A 13,747-nucleotide genomic window follows, 5' to 3' on the forward strand; every position below is an offset into this window, starting at 1 on the left:
GCTAACATAAGCTAGAGTTTAGCACTAGCATGGGGTTTAGCATAACATTACAGGAAAACAGCGATGCTATCTCCAGGGAAACAAAATCTGCCCATCAGCACATCTGCATCTCAATAATTGAAGACTTGTCTGATAAACTCTGCCAACTCTACATTCTTATATTTGCATGGGTTATGGCTTGAGATGGTTTCACCTTTTTCAAATGTTTGTGCTAGGCTAAGAGGCTACTAAATATAGCTTCACTGTACTGACATAAGTGTGGTATTGATCTTCTCATCTACTTTCCATTTTGAGCATTTCCTCAAAAGCTGGCCTGTTCCTTTTGATGTGGCTTCTTGGGAAATTCCCCCTAGCTTGGCCACACGCAATTGGATGTGACTTCAATGCAACCATATTGCACCTAAGGCACCACCACCACCACTGGTTTATGAGTTAAAACACAGAAGTCATTATTTATTGAACGGAAAGGGTTAATTGAAATAAAGGACCAAGGAGCTCAGGTTTACTTTTTCACTGTAAGCCTTGGTAAAACAATGGATGACGCAATAGGTGAGCCAAAAGCAACAATCAGCCCAATCTTCGCATTATGAGTCACGACCGAGAGATGCTCATGCTTATTCAGTGTGTCCATTGAGGTGTGCAGCCTCTTCATTTAATATTTCCATAAGGTTGCATATGAGTGTATGCCAGGCAGTCCCTGTAATAAGGAGGTAATGTATTCTGTGCCAATGGCAAAAAGGTACGCTTGAAACATCCCTCATAGGAGCAGCAGTTTCCAACTTGACAGTGGACACATACATAATTAAGCCAACTAAAAAAAAAATGAATATTTCATCTCAAAGCATTTTCATCTCCAAACATCAAAACACCTCAACGTCTCACATAATGAGCAAGGTAAAATACTTTTATTCATAGAGGGAATATGCAACAAGGAATGCTCAGAGTACCTCGCTGAAAAATATATCAGCTGGAAAAGGAGAGGGAGGCCTTATACTGCTCTTTTTTCTTAGGTTGAGTTCTTGTACTCGGTTCTTTAAGCTCACGTAAAGAGCTCATTCTTTCCTACGAATGTTGCCGAACCATTTTTTTCTCATCTGCAATTGTGTTATTATGTTATATTACAATGTCAGCCTTAATGTTTTGTAGGCGGATCCGGCTATAACTCACTCTGACCTGTAATTCATGACATGTCATCCATGAGTCGCCTCAGGACTTTTGGTTTCGCAGGTATGTGCGCGCATGCCAAAGAAGAGGATAAATTATTCCATAACCTTGCAGTGGTTAAATTTTACTAGTGCGGTCTATGTCAGAGTTTGCCAGAATTTCTTCACTTTTGTGATGGCACAGAGGTTCTGAAAGGTCTCAGCTTCCAAAGAATATGTCATAAATCATTTTGCAGTGGTTTTTAGCGGGGGTAGTGGCTGCGCATAGACCCAAAGCAGCAGCACCACACTAGAGAGGATTACTTTGACCACCAAACCTGCCTCTGACTGGCTCCCCATACACCTTCATAGAAGGGAATTAACCTGCCATGACTTGAAACGCTTTGCTGAGCGCTGGTCGATACTGTCATTATCCTAAAGCAATTCTTAATTCTATTTGGCCCTGAGCTAAAGATCCTTGTATTGATCACAAAGTAGGGATGCCACAACAACTTTTTTCCATAGTTAAGACCTCTATGTGTTGTTAAAAATAAAAGCTTCAGCAGCTCCTATGCACAGCCCAGAGGGAAAGATGCAGCCACAGAATGTAATTTTGGATGTTTAATCATACGTTTCACAGTGATACCTGATGATTTCATCAAGCGTTACAGTTATGAGACACAAATGCTCGAGAGTGGTACCTTTGTGTTTCATCGAAAAAGGCAGCTCTCTTTCATATCCTGTTTTGGGAGATGAGAAATATTGATATCACTCGCCGAGCACTATCAGCATGAAACAGAGGCTTTCAGTAAAAGCAGCAGTGACAACACCTGTACTGAAGTTCCTGATTACATGCCTTTGTTCTCAAAGCTGTGTGTGTCTGAGCATGCATGTGTGTGCAGGAGAAGAACAGAGACACACAAAAAAGAAAGAAAAAAAGATGGAGAAATCTGAAGTAACATGTAACCGAATGCTTCTTTTTCTGTCTGTCATCCACACACACAAGCATGCACAAGCAGACAGCATCGCCACCTGCCACAGACTATACACTGCGGCCTTTGACAGCGGTTAACAGAATGGGACATGTGTAGCCCCAGGTGACTCAAATTGCAAAACTAACAACAGCATGCTTCATTGCACCAAGAATGCAGTGTGAAACACCAGCAGAAAGGCAGTGTGTGTGTGTGTGTGTGTGTTTGTGTGTCCGTGTGCGCATCAATTTACATGTATGTCTGAATGTGTATGTTTTCGGTTATGCATAAGTGTCATAACTGACTCATCCAGTAATGTAATGCAGCAATTAATATGGACTTCATTAGAATTCTTAAAGGAGCCTGAAGCATCAACAAACACGAACTAGATAATGCAGAAGTATTGCTATCATTAAGACTAACTGCTCTGAGTGTACTTGTTATCCTGTCCTCTATTATTGAAGGATCAAATACATTTATATAGAGAACACTACACTAAGAACTCAGTCTATCTACACTATTCAAATAATAATAATAATTAAAGGAAGACGTTTTAATCAGAGGACAGCATCAAGTAAGTTAAACTTGTGGGATATTGATGTGATCAGTTAAGTAGCGGAGGGGGTTGTTGATCAGGTTCAGCTGCTTTGGTGTTATAATGAAATTAACAACAGCTGCATTAGAGAAGCAACAATGAGCTTACCCCAACACAGGAAGGGTTTTAAGGTGGAGGCCACTCCTTATGACTGTGTTTTTAATAGTTTTATGCTCAGCGAGGGTCAGTGTCACTACTGGTAGCATGAAGGAAACCTGGACCCTACAGAGGTTACACAGGTAGTCCAACTCAACCAGGATAGTACATCAATATGTGTCATTGCCGTGAGGTTTGCTGTGTCTCCCACACTCTCAAGAACATGGAGGAGATTCCAGGAGACGGACAGTTATTCACTGAGCTGGAGAGGGTCCTTAACCCATCAGCAGGACCAGTATCTGCTCAATTGTATAAAGAGGAACATTATGAGCACTGCCAGAGCTACAAAATGACCTTCAGCAGGTCACAATCTCTGACCAAACAACTAGAAACAGACTTCATGAGGGTGACCTGAGGCCCAACGTCCTTTAGTGGGCCTTGTGCTCACTCCCTGGCACCATGGAGCCCAACAGACATTTTCCATAGAATACCAGAATTGGCGGTTCCACCACTGGCGCCCTGTGCTTTTCACAGATGAGAGCAGGTTCACCCTGAGCACATGTGACAGATGTAGAAGGGTCTGGAGAAGTTGTAGAGAACGTTATGCTGCCTCTAACATTGTTCAGCTCGACCAGATTGGTGGTGGGTCAGGAATGGAGGCACATGCAGACCTCTACAGGCTAGGCAATGGCACCCTGACTGCCATTAAGTATCAGGATGAGATTCTTGGACCCATTGTCAGACCCTGCGCTTGTGCAAGTAGTCCTGGGTTTCTCCTGGTGCACGACAATGTCCGGCCTCATACGGTGAGAGTATGCAGGCAGTTCCTGGAGGATAAAGGAATTGACACCATTAAATGGCCCCCATGCTCGCCTGACCTAAATCCAATGGAACATCTGTGGGACATTATGTTGTGGTCTATCCAGCACCACCAGGTTGAACCTTAGACTGTCCAGGAGCTCAGTGAGACCCTGGTCCAGATCTAGGAGGAGATCCCCCAGGACACCATCCATAATCTTATTAGGTGCAGGAATACTAGCATATAGGGGTCATGCAAACTACTGAGTATCATTTTGAGTTGCTCCAATGAAATTAAAGCTAAATGGACTAGCTTGCTGCATCATTTTTTGACTTTCATTTTCAGGGTGTCATTTCCATCAAACGGCGTGGGATCCTCTTGATCCTAACAAATTACCAGGTTTACATAACTTGTACTTAGTTACAATTGTTTAAACCAAGGATCTTGGAATTTGCATTTGTTTAGAAATAGCCCCAAGACACCCTCCTTGAGTTCCTTGGACTTCCCCATTGTTCTGAGTATTAGTCATTCTGATGAGTGACTAATACTTTTTTTGCGCTGTGTAAGTGAAACTACCGATTATAGTCATTTATGATCAATAACAAGAAGTTAATAGGATATCGTATAAGCTTCAGCACCACTTAAAATATATATATTATATTAAATCAAAAATAAATTCAAATTGGTGAACTCAATTTTTGTTTATAAAAGTCATTAAACATGTATGCTGTACAATCATTCCACCCTGGAAAAAGAACAGTTTAAAGCAATCGTCATAAGTGCAAAATTATCAAGGAATAAACAGATGAATTGGCTGTGTTGATAAAGTAATAGAGGTGGTCAAGCCACGTATCCACTTTCAAGCTTGCTAGAATTATACAAACTGTTTTTGCTTTTTGTTTTGTGTTACCGTTTAAATTTGTGCAGTTTCAAAAAAAATCACTCCACCTATTTAGTGCTTTCCTGGTAAAATACAAAGAAAACAAAAACATGTGGCTCAAGACTTTTGCACTGCATTACATATGGAATTTAACTGATTGAAAAGACACTCAGATGCAACAGAAAATCTGTAGGAAACCGAAGTGAATTAAGTAATTTCAAAATAAAATTAAAATAAAACAGTGAATGATTATTTTTCATCAGTGTTTGAGACATCCCAATCTTTACAGTGATTTTTTTGATGCAGAATTATAGTTGTTTTAGATGCTACCTTTATATACTACTAATACTAATAAGTAAAAACTCAGTTAAACAAAAATATGTGTAAGAAGGTATATGCACACACTTCCTACAAGGCAAGACTGAGGCCCCTCCAAAGGAATGGGGTCCCTTGTGTCACTGCAGCCTTAAATAAAATACCCTGTTGCATACTGCACACGTACAGTAGTTGTATGTGTGGTTACGTGCTTTCTTCTAAAGTTTTGAAACACCGTTATGCGTCTGTTACCGTGTCCTGCAGTGACCCCCACCAGCCCGCTCTTATATGTTTGATGTGTCTGAGCTGTCTGACAGCTTCAGTGCTGTGCTGCGCTGCTACAGGTTATTACACGGCTACTCATTGGCTGCTTTGACAGAACAGAGGAAAGTAGGTCCCCAGTATTTAACGGGCCGTACTATTTATGCCTAAACGGGGTGATAAAATAAATGAGCGACTGTATTATGTTCTTCCCTTTTCACTCAGACTGACACTGCCAGTTGCAGAGTGGAATAATTGTTTGTTATTTAACTTTTAAAATATAGTTGAAGTGTGGGAACGTCGAGAAACGTAAGCGTTTGATAAGTCGCACACATTCATCACCCCTCGCCGGATCAAGCGGATGGTTTGGCTCAAAATGGCTGTAGAGAAACAGTTTTGAGGATCGACGCTTTTGCCAGGTTTTTAAGAAAAATGAGCCACCCTGTAGTTTGAGGGCACATCCGCCACATAACTGGGGATCCAGGTGAGACACGTTTAAAGGTTATTCAACATTTGCACCCGACCCGTAGCTTACAGGGGGGAAAAACAAGGCCGAAAACGGCTCGCTTTGCAATGTTGTCAGGGTGCCTTGTACTTGCAGCGGGAACAATCCCTGGCTCTGGTGTTGATTTATAGTGTGGATAGCGGCTTCAAACTGAAATAACAGTCTCCAGAAAGTGTGGAATTTGGTGTAAAAGTACTCATGCATCACACGGTGGGTAGAGGAAATGTAACTACGATGTCATACAGGCTGTGTGTAGCTAATGCAGAGCAGGCCTGCGGCTAACCCTGCAGCTGTGCTGTGCACAAATACGTCACCAGGATAGGATTCCCTGCAGTGAGATGTGTACACTGACACAAAGCAGACCCGAGACATGTGGAAGCAGATACTAGGCTGATTCATATTGTTTTGAATGCAACCCAACGTCTGCCCTCAGCTCAGTTCCTGGGCTTTTAACGTGTGAGTGGAGGATCGAGCTGGAGCCCCAGTGTGTATAAATTTGATGGATATCGGTCTTGATTGCTGTAGACGTTATAATTAAGGCTGTGCAGATGGGTCAGGGGTTTAGCCAGGATATGCAGTATAATGCCAGCTGACATTTAGTGGCTGGCAGAGATTTTGTCATTCATACAAATATGTGTGTCAAATATCTAAAATAAAGAACACTGCAAGTCATGCTGCCAAGAATTTATAGGACCTTTTGGAGCAGTGCAATGAGATGCAGCCCCCAAAACATTTCTTAATTGTCAGAAGTTGTGATTTTATTATAGCATATGTGATTTTTAAAGTAGATAATAATAGACGTACTTGATTTTCCACCTCAGGCCCTTTGCAGATTAAGAGCTGCGGTGTTTATTCAAGAGGTTCCCAAAAGATGATCAGAACTAAAGAACATCTGCAACATGCACACCATTTGTTTCAGAGTGTTTTAATCGGTTTTTAATCACTTTTCTATGTGAAACTGTGTACAGTGCTTGACACAGAACTGTCTGATTTGTAGTGGAGATTGGAATGTGCACATGTGATGTGATTATGCATTCACCCTCTGTGAACACTTATTTTGCATGAATCTTCTGAAAAATATCTGATTGTTATCATGGGCGCTCACTGAGTCTGTCATCCTGCAGTTCAACTCTGCGATCCTGGGCAGTGGCACAGGAGATGGTGGTATTCCTGCTTTGGAATAAAAGCAAATGAAATCAGCAATACTGAGTATTTCTGAAACGGTGTTTAGGGGAACCCATTCTCCCCACTCTCTGTGCATTGTTTTAAGTGCCAGTGGCTGCTGTCCAACCCCCAAAAATGTTTCTACCTCTGTGCTTAACAGCTGACAAGCTGTTCTTTTCATCAAATGCTGCTCATTTTCCCCCCTCCAAACATACCTCTGGTGATAGTCCCAGAAGAGCTCAGTTTACCTGCATGTGTCCAGAGCGCTTGTTTCCAAGTGCAGTCTCGCTTATCCAGATGTTGATTTTTGTGATGAGATGGCAGGTAAGGTTTCCCTCTGATCACTCTTCCAATGTCGGCCCGGTTTGCGCATCCATGCGTCACAGTGGAACCATCACTCCTGAGTCAGCAAAACCTTCCCGCTGCTCGTTTGTAGAGCCACAGAGGGCTTCTTTTTGTTTCTTCTTTCAGGCATGCTGTTTGATGTGGAAGTCAAGGTTCTTGACTTAATTGGCATTGCTTAGTGACATTTTCACACAGTGGAAATCCAAGGCTGGAGGAGGGTTGGCGTCTTTAATAGACCTGTGATTGGCAGGCTTCAGTTTTAGATCAGCTGTCTGCTTATGGGAGCTGTGGAAGAGTCAGAGAATTTGTAGTATGACAACAATGAGACATGTACTAGAAGTGGAATGAAATCTTTGTTACACATTTATGTGGTTTTTAGATTTTTGGTTCCAGTTCTGATCTCAGTAAACAGGCCGATGGGCTGCTGTTGATGCCCTTTTCAGTTCTTTCACAGAAAATGGAAAGTGGATATTAAATGCTTTTAAAGATGTTTTAATGACGGATTTTGGAGAGGATCGAGGGAGAAAATTCCCCGCCAGTCAGAGCCATCTATTTGGAGCTGGAAATCTGTCTTGCTGTGGTATACATGTTCCAGCCAGTATTCTTGGTCTTTCTTTCTAGACACAGCTATATATTATGGTCACCATCTACAGCAGCCCAGTATTTATTTATTTATACATAATAAAGATGCTGTAACTCTCTATCTTTACTGTGGGAAAGTCTGAGACTTCAGTTCAGTGCCTTGCTCAAGAGCACCTGGCTGGCAGCGTTTTAGAGAAGAGCTCTTTTTCTCCTCTTGCTGGTCTGCTTGATTTGATGCCAGTGAGAACTAATTCAGAAGTGCAGAGAAAAAATGTTTTCACTGGAAAACCCTTTATTCACAGAAATCGCTGTTTCAGCGATATTTGTGCTGATGATGGAAAACAGGTCATGCCACTCAAATCAGAAGATGACTTTCTGCATTTGGTGGAGGTCTTACACTCATAACAAAACTCCTCCAACACATGCTTCACAAACAGTAACCGCCACCACTCAGTTTCCTACCACCAGCCTCTCCAGTGTGATTGAGCTTGTTGTCATCACTGGAAATCCTGCATTCTGTTTCTGTTCTGATTGGCTGGCTCACAGAAAAAACAATGAAACCAAAAAAAGAAAAGAAAAGCTGAAGAATTGACAGAAAAATCTCTCTCTCTACAAACAGTGTCCTAGCCTAGGACCTGGATGTCATATCCAGGCCATGCAGCTTTATAGTGTGTGAATGAAAGCATGGAGTAGCCAGGAGGGAGTCATCATTATCATCACCTCTTTTAGCCTGACAAAATACTAGCCCCCCTGAAAAACTGACCAATGCTGAGTATTTAACTTTGTAATGCTCAAAGTTTGTAAAATCAAGTTAAAACTGAGAGTGAGCTTCCAGTTTATACACAGCATACAAACTTCAGGAAAGGTTTGAACTGTAACGGGCAAAAAACAAATAATTATTGTTATTGTTGCTGTGGAAATTTTTTTATTTCTAGTAGAATAATATAAGCATCCAAAATATAACTAGGATGCTTGGAAAAGCTGTGTTTAATTCCTTGCTCTGTTTTGCAGCACTTAATAATTCTGTCCTGTCTACGTGTGTATGTATAATATAAGACGCGAGCTACCAAGTTATTGATTAATACTTTTTAGCAGGTAGTTGTCTGCAGATATTCAAACTATCCAGTAGCTTTTGGCAAAAAGATGAACAGAGGAATTTTCTCTTTCATCCCTACACTGCTGCCTTGCTGAACATGATGTACTCGATGCCATCAGCTCTCCATCAGATGCAGGTTCTGGTTAGTGTGATTGTCCACTTCACAGCTGATCACAGTAAAGAGATCTGACGGGTCACAGGAATGGCAGCGAAAACATGCAGTTGGCAGGGGCTAGCCAGCTAACAGCAACAAAAGTTAGGAGGACAGTCCACTGTTAAACTGATAGTATATGCAATTAGGGCTGCTCAATTAATCGAATTTTAATCACGATTACGATCTGGGCTTTCAACGATCATTAAAAATGACTGAGCCGATTATTAGCCCCTCCCTCATTTATCCGCGACCCCTTAAAGGCCGGTCCGTGAAAATATTGTCGGGCATAAACCGGTCCGTGGCGCAAAAAAGGTTGGAGACCGCTGATTAAGAGGACCCGAAGGAAGCTCGGAAAACTAAGCAGAAGTTATTTGGAGAGGAGAGTGACTGCCGTTGGTTGAAAAGAGGTAAAAAAAAACTTCAGTGGTGTTGCACACTATTTTATATTATTTTTTAAAGTCATTGTTAACCCTTTAAAGCCGGTCAGAGCAGCACACTCCGTTTTGTGTAACTATTTTTAAATCCCCGTGGAACCTGAACCGCGTAAGCTAGTGCAATAAACCGGAGGAGTTGTACTTACATCTGATGCCATCAGCTTGTCCTAGGTCACGGTTTCCTTCCACATAAAGCTTTGCAAAAATTGCATAAAAAGCGCTTGCAGGAACAAAAACATAATATTCCAGAAACACGCTTTGCCGATCCGATCAGCTGTTCATAACACTTCCTACGTTGGAATAGACGTCAGCGCGAACTTGTGCATTTCCGCCATTACCTGCCCGAAACCGGAAGTGACGTCAGTTTCGCGGAAATGTAGTCTTTTTCACTATCAGGGCCTCAGGGCCTATACTCGTCTTTTTAAAAGTTATCTTTGACTTTATGACTTTCTGTGTCGTTTCTGGGATGCTTAGGACTCATATTGCACTGCTGGAAATAGTTTATTTTGATGCATATGCTGCTTTTTTGCAAATTTGCAGTATAATATTCAGTATAATATAACTGTCGCATGTCGCATGTCTGCCATTTCCTGGCCGAAACCGGAAGTGACGTCATTTTCGCGGAAATTGTAGTTTTTTACTTGTAGGCCTTAAAAACCTCTACTGGTCATGTTTGACTTTTCTGAATAGTTTCTGGGATGCTTAGAACTCGAATTGCACTGCTGGAAATAGTTTATTTTGATGCACCTGCTGTTTTCTTTGCAAATTTGCATCATAGGATTGTTTTTTCGTTTTTCCTGCAGTATATAAAAATTGGTGTATCTCCAAAATAAAACTATGAAGACACTCAAAATAAATTTCCTGTTGTTGTAAACTATTTTTTGCAACTTTTTTGTATTTAAAGTTTTGAGGGATAAACCTCTTAAATTTCTCCAAATAGAAATATATGTAAAAAAAACAAAAATGATTTTCAAATTTTTTTGTAGTTTATTGCACTTTTTTGCAATTAATGTAGTTACTATGGACTTAATGCATACATATTATTAAAATATGGGCTATAACAGTTATTTAGCAACTTGAAATGCTCCCACAAATGGCACTACAACATGTAAAAAAAATAATATAAGCTCTGGCGGACTTGGTTCTATAGTAGGTCTTAAAGGGTTAAATAAATATCGTCAAATAATCGAGATCTCAATTTCAGTGAAAATAATCGTGATTATCATTTTTGCCATAATCGAGCAGCCCTATATGCAATGTTCTCTCGGATTGATGGAGAAAGAAATATGCTAACATTTTAAATGAATCACTCCCTTATTTAAAAGGAATAAACGTGTCCCCAGAATGTCATCAGAATGTGTATTGTCCTGTTATTTATGACTGTATCATAAGAATAAATACTCTATTCTATCTAAATAAACCCTGTCAATCAAACATTTACGGTGCTAATGTGTTTCCTTTGGCCCTGGGTAATAACGTCTTTTATGGAAGGAAAAACTGAAAAAGGAAAAATTAAAAAAAAAAAAAAAAAGTATTTAAGCACTGCTGGACTTCCAGCTAATTTAAAGTAATAATGAATATGCTGCACTTGCCATTTTCTTTACTCTCTTCTTTAGAATAAAAAAAAATGCCCACGGAGACGAGCGCAGCATATTTATTGTGAACTTAAATGAAGCATTAAAGGCAGCAGAGCAGCTGGCTGCCTTTCACTCTTAGTGACCTGAATATTTGTGAAATCCTTGCTGTGTGCGTCCCTGGCCGTTATTTCTATGGGAAAATCTGAAGATTTCTCTGGAACTGCTTTCTACTGGAGAAGAAATTCCTGACAATTAGTCAGATGACTAATTAAACATAATGGATACATTACTGAAAGTAGTTTTTATAGCAAAGCTGCCACAGACAGCATAGAGACAGTAGTCGATATATTACATGTTATAGCAAATGTAGTTTTTGGTTTCTTGTGAGCTGAACAGAACATTTGGTGATCTCCTCCACTCTCACTCAGTATTGTAATGAATGTATTTCAATGATTTCTGATGTTGTAAACACAAGGCTATTATCTGATCACCAAAATGGTCAGGATCCCCAATCAAAGCTGCAGGCGCTGTTAACCCAAGCAGTGAGGTGTGATGGCAGCACCCTGCCAATATTTGCATAAGAAAATGAGTATTTGTATGCTGTACAAAGAATTAAGTGTAAGGAAAAGTGAAAAGAAAGAGGAAAGGTCTCAATAAAATAAATACATTTAGATAGGTGGTTTATGGTAAGTGGACTGATTCTTATATAGTGCTTTTCTACTCTCCCAGAGTACTCAAAGCGCTGTATACAACATGCCTCATTCACACAAGTGCAAACTAATCTACGTTCACACTCTGATGAACACATTGGAGGGCAACTTGGGGTTAGTATCTTGCCCAAGGATATTTGACATGCAGACTGGGGAAGCCAAGGATCGAACCACCAACCTTCCAATGGGTAGCTGATCTGCTCTACCACCTGAGCCACAGCCACCCATTATGGTTGTAGGGTTTAACTTAACTATTCACTAAACTTGAATGACTTGAATTGCAATGAATAACTGGAAAAACTGGGGTTTTCTAAAACGTTTGACTGGTAGTGTATGTATTAAAAATTCCAATTATGTGTGACCTCATATTCAAGGTCAGAGGTCAAGTTTTCTGAAAATCTCTGTAAATGCAGTAACTCAAAAAGGAAGTCACCAGGATTTAGAAATGTATATGATGGCTGCATCTCGTAGCTAGACTAATTTAATTAGGACATTCCCCTAAAGTTTGCTCTGTTGTGTATCTTTCCTGTGGGTAACTGTTGTGGGACTTCCTGAAATATCAGTAAGATGCCACATAGCTTAACCCCGGTAGAAGAATCATAGGGCTATGGCACGGGCACCCAGGATCCCCTCGAACAGTAGAATCTGAGCTAATAGACATCAGACCTGCATGGCTAGATAAGTGGCAAAATGTTTTGATTTGACCTAATTCGAGTGAAGTGGCCCTTTTGCGATGTGCAGAATGGCGCTCTCTGCCTTTAAGTGGCTGCTTTATGTTTGCCTTGCAAGGACTGTCTCATGTGACATGAGCGCAGGTCACTCCAGCTGAGCACGGCAGCGTAAACTGAGTGTGCACTTCATTTAGGCTAGCTGCCAGATTATGTGACATATCCACTTATAAAGCTAATGACGTACTCATAAATCAGCTTTGATTGTGGCTTTGGTAAATCTGGGAAATGACTTGCATTTACTTTTATTGTTCATTTCACAGAGCAGCTTTCTGCTCACTTGGAAAATTGGTTAGCCTACACATTTTTCTTTTAAAGATTTTTCTTTTTTTCGCCGACTCAGAGCCGCGCTCTGGCCTACAGATGACTCAGCATGAGGAACACCCTCTCTGTCTTCCTACATGCACGCACGCACGCACGACCTCCTTTATCACACAACTCACTGTGGGAAATGTCTCACACTTTTAAGGTTCAACGATTAAAAAAAAAAAAAAGAATTGTGCTACATGATAACATCTCCCACCACCCCCTGCTCCCAGAATATGAGCAAGGGACTGGCATGCAAAGCCCAGCATCCAGCGTGTAAACATGTTTGAGCGCCAACAACTGGAGCATTTAGTTCTAGCCGGCGCGCAGCTAAGCTGTGGTTTCACATGTGGCTAGATGAGGATGGTGGAAGCAGGCAGAGGAAACTTAGATGCTTGTCTAACATTTCCGCTCAATCATAACCAAGATCAGGTTACCATAACGCACAAACACACACACATGCACACACCAGATTTCTGCACTCAGGCATCATTCTGTTTCCAAGCTTTGAAGTAACAGCCTAAGTAGTAGAGTAACAAAGAAGAAGCTGAGAGCATTCCCAAAACTTGTTGACATTTTACACGAGGGATATGATAATACAGCCTAACATTCCGCCCGTCATTCTGCATGGATTAGCTCGCAGGTCGGACTGTGTAGCTGCTAATAATTGTGTTTTTCTGAGCTGAAACTTGCTGGAAGGCTTGGCCTACTTTCTCAGTTATGGTGCGTCTACATTATGGGCCCAATATAGACCCTGCAAAACTGAATTAACATGCAGCTCTTTTCCTAAAAAGATAGAACTCTCCTGTGTGAGTTTTGAAAAGAAAACCTTAAAGTTTCTCATCCCATTTAGCCCACTTTCCCCCCCATTTTTTTTCAGTTCTATCTGAATTCTGTGCAGATGATATGCATTGCATCTGTTAAGTGCTGCCCAAAGAAGTCAAGAGTGGCGGATTGAAGAACAAGGAAAGTGCATCTCTAGCCTGAATAATGAATAGGCGACCATATTGTGGATGGGGGAAAAAAAGGAGGATGTGGTTCAGTAATAGTCTGGTGAGCATTTCTTTCTCGGCTAAATTGTTGGTCT

General features: G+C 41.0%; 1 protein-coding gene across 3 annotated transcripts in view; it reads left to right on the forward strand.

The window, feature by feature from the left end:
• Nucleotides 1-5,413: 5,413 nt before the first annotated feature.
• The window catches only part of znf438 (zinc finger protein 438), a 60,149-nt gene continuing 51,815 nt past the window's right edge, over nt 5,414-13,747 (forward strand). For all 3 annotated transcript variants that reach the window (XM_026179109.1, XM_026179108.1, XM_026179112.1), the window contains exon 1: nt 5,414-5,543. The gene's annotated coding sequence lies outside the window, so the exon portion shown is untranslated. The remainder of the gene's footprint in view (nt 5,544-13,747) is intronic.

Source organism: Astatotilapia calliptera, chromosome 9, assembly GCF_900246225.1.
Source record: "Astatotilapia calliptera chromosome 9, fAstCal1.2, whole genome shotgun sequence".
Taxonomy (NCBI): Eukaryota; Metazoa; Chordata; class Actinopteri; order Cichliformes; family Cichlidae; genus Astatotilapia; species Astatotilapia calliptera.